The sequence below is a fragment of the Rhincodon typus genome, chromosome 37 (genome assembly GCF_021869965.1).
Source record: "Rhincodon typus isolate 14 chromosome 37, sRhiTyp1.1, whole genome shotgun sequence".
NCBI classification, from domain to species: Eukaryota; Metazoa; Chordata; class Chondrichthyes; order Orectolobiformes; family Rhincodontidae; genus Rhincodon; species Rhincodon typus.
This window is the reverse complement of record NC_063368.1, coordinates 13,197,729-13,201,698: the sequence shown is the minus strand read 5'-3', so window position 1 is coordinate 13,201,698 and position 3,970 is coordinate 13,197,729.

The following is a 3,970-nucleotide window of genomic DNA, read 5'->3' as shown; positions in this document are numbered from 1 at the left end:
TTGGCCAGACCACAGCTTGTGTACTGTGTGCAATCTGTGATAGCACTAGAGGGGGTACAGAGGAGATTCACCAAGATTTTGCCTGGAATGAAGAAATTGAGCTATAAAGGACAGATTAAACAGACTTGGGATTGTTTTCTTTAGAGCAGAGAAAACCGAGGAGGGGACATGATTGAGACGTATCAGATTATGAGGGGTACGGACAGGGTGAATAGAGAGCGGCTGTTCACCTTGGTTGAAGGGTCAATCATGAGAAGGCATAGCTTGAGGGCAAGACGTTCAGAGGCGATTTGGGGAAAATACTTTTTCATTCAGCAGGTGATAGTAATCTGGAATGCACTGCCTGGCAAGGTAGTGGAGGCTGAAAACCTTACAACCTTTAAAAAATATTTGGATGAGTACTTCAAATACCGTAATATTCAACAACATGGGACAAGTGCCAGAAATTGGGATTAGCGCACCTTTACTAGTAGTTAAGTCAGTGAAGACTCAATGGGCCAAAGGGCTGTATGAATCTATGGTCCAAATTCAAACAGGGACTGAACAATTTGATACTGAGTTTTAGAATTCTTAGTCATCAGAAAGGCTCAAAGCTTTTGGAACATCTAAGCCTAGACTTTGAGGTAATGGAGTTTTGACTGTTACAAACACAAAGAACATTTTGTGCAGCTGGATAAGGTAAGACTCAAAATTTGATAAGCGGACGAAAACAAGGATCGCATCTGTATAAACTACAGAAGCTTAACGTGCCAGGAAACCTTTCCTTTTCCAGTCAGCTATGCAGAAATAAGATGCAAATACAGATTGTAAAAGAGGTGTTTTTGCCTTTGAAAGGGAGTAAGATGGGTTCCTGAGTGCAGAAGATATTTCCAATTATGGAACATGTGAAGGGGTGGGGTCAGTAAAGGTTCTAACATCGGTCAATGGTTGTGGTCAACATGATTCCTGGGATTTGCTGGAGGCTGGGAAGAAAATAAACTGGAAATTTCAAGTATCCAGTGGCTGATAGTGGCGATATACAAAGGCACCAACTTCTGGCTTCCATCTGCTAAATGCGGTTCTGATAAAACATCACTCGGACCAGATAATGAAAAATTTCTTCACCTAGAGAGAGTGAACTTGTGGAATTCTCTACCACAGAGAGCCAGTTGAGGCCAAAACATTGTATGATTTCAAGGAGCAGTTGGATACAGCACTTGGGGCTGAAGGAATCAAAGGATACGGGGTGGGGGGAGTGGAAGCAGGAATAGGCTGATCATCCAACTCAATAGCCATGGACCATAATGAATGGTGGAGCAAGCTCGACAGCCAATGGCCTACTCTTGCTCCTATTTTCTATTTCTATGAGTCATGCTGATCAAGGGTAGAGAGGCAGTCTGTGTTCATTAAATGGAATACATAGAGGATCTCTTCAATCAAGACCTAATAGACACATTTCCGAGTTGTAAAGTCTGAAAATTTCCACTTCATTAAAAATTACCAGGCAGATACTTTAGTGGAATGAAAATACTTAGCAGGTGTGACAGGAGATACAATATATGCCCTGGCTTTTAACTGCTCCCTAACATCCAAGGCCCCGAGCAATCCTTCCAAGTAAAGCGATTTACTTGTACTTCCTTCAATTTTGCACAGTGTATTCGCTGTACACGATGCACTATCCTACATTAGGGAGGTCAGAGATCCGGTGAACACCTCCATTCAGTCTGTGTATTGCCTGTTATTTCAATTCTCCCCCTGGTTCCTGTCTGCCATTTCCATCCTTGGCTGGCTGTGGTGCTCCAGGTGAGTTCATGCAATGTAAACTGAATCTGGTATCCTACACTGTAACACTGTTTACACTTCAAAAAGGTCTTAACTGGCTGTCGAAGTACTTTAGGATGTCCAGTAGTGGTGATAGGCACTTTCTACTTGCAAATTCTTCCTTTCTAGATGGAAGCAACTGCTCACCTTTCTGGCTATTGTTTTGTCTCGTTAGTTCATTGGTATAAACCTACCTCCAGATTGATCAACCTCTCCATCCAATGAGATCATTTTCTTTTGATCGCTATAAAACCGTCTCACTTGGGGATCACTTTAAGGCATCTTCCTAAATAAATTTCAAATGAGCACAACATGTGGGACATATGTTTCTTCCAATATCCACTTTCAATTCAGCATGTTAAAGCCTTCTGAACTCAAGAGTGAGTTCAACAATTTTGGGTCACATGCTTTGCCCCCATTTTAACTGGGGTTTCTTTGCTGGTGTGTTTCTTCCCCACCCTTCCATTTCTCTCCTATTTCTGGTACCTTGTGTTCAGACAGCAATCATGCTGCCACTCCAGCCCCCTCTTGTCTAAATACATCTTCTATTTATTTAGTTGTCCCACTAACAACCTGACTTTTTTCACACCATTGAGTCTTTTGAAATTTAATTTCTTCTGTTGTTATCTTATCACAAACCTTCCCTTTTGATTTTCTCCCCCACTCTCTCAGTTTGCCTGTTGAACGACTATTATCTGTTATATCAGGGGAGGTGATGGCCTAGTGGTATTATCACAAGACTTTAATCCAGAGACCCTCATGATGTTCTGGAGACCTGACTTCGAATCCTGCCGTTGATGGTGTAATGTGAATTCAATAAATATCTGGAATTAGGAGTCTAATGATAACCATGAAATGATTGGCAATTGTCTGGGAGAAAACCCCACCTGGTTCACTAATCCTTACCTGGTCTGGCCTACACGCGACTCCAGACTTGCAACAATGTGGTTGACTCTCAACTGCCCTCATCCTGTGAATGAATAAAGAAAATCTCTAACTTTACCTAGATCTAATAAAAGATCATAGGTTTAAGAATGTTGGGAAAAGGTGCAGGAGTAGGCCATTTCAAACCGGCTTCAGTCAGCCAGATCATGAGTGATCTTCTACCTCAATGCCATTTTTTGCACTAACCGTATATCCCTTGATACCTTTATTATCTAGAAATCCACTAACCTCAGTCTTGTGCGTACAAATGACTGAGCCTTCACAACCCTGGAGATAGAGAATTCCAAAGATTCACCACCCTCTGAGTGAAAATGTCCCTCCTCATCTTAATCGTAACTGGCCTATCCTTTATTCTGAGACTGCGCCCCTCCCCCACTACTTCTAGACAGCCCTCCCACCCCATCCCAGACAAGGGCAAGTCTCAATGAAATCATCTCTTATTTTTCTCAACTCCGGAAAGTAAACCTCCCCTCGTTGACAATTTCACCATCCCAGGGGATGATCTGGTAAACTTTCACTGTACTCCCTCTTTGGCAAGTATATCCTTCCTTTTGGGTCAGAAATTGGCTAGCTGTAAGAAGACAGAGGGTGGTGGTTGATGGGAAATGTTCATCCTGGAGTTCAGTTACAAGTGGTATACCTCAAGGATCTGTTTTGGGGCCACTGCTGTTTGTCATTTTTATAAATGACCTGGATGAGGGCGTAGAAGGATGGGTTAGTAAATTTGCGGATGACACCAAAGTTGGTGGAGTTGTGGATAGTGCGGAAGGATGTTGCAGGTTACAGAGGGACATAGATAAGCTGCAGAGCTGGGCTGAGAGGTGGCAAATGGAGTTTAATGCGGAAAAGTGGGAGGTGATTCACTTTGGAAGGAGTAACAGGAATACAGAGTACTGGGCTAATGGTAAGATTCTTGGTAGTGTGGATGAGCAGAAAGATCTCGGTGTCCATGTGCATAGATCACTGAAAGTTGCCACCCAGGTTGATCGCGTTGTTAAGAAGGCGTACAGTATGTTAGGTTTTATTGGTAGAGGGATTGAGTTTCGGAGCCATGAGGTCATGTTGCAGCTGTACAAAACTCTGGTGCGGCCGCACTTGGAGTATTGCGTACAGTTCTGGTCACCGCATTATAGGAAGGATGTGGAAGCATTGGAAAGGGTGCAGAGGAGATTTACCGGGATGTTGCCTGGTATGGAGGGAAGGTCTTATGAGGAAAGGCTGAGGG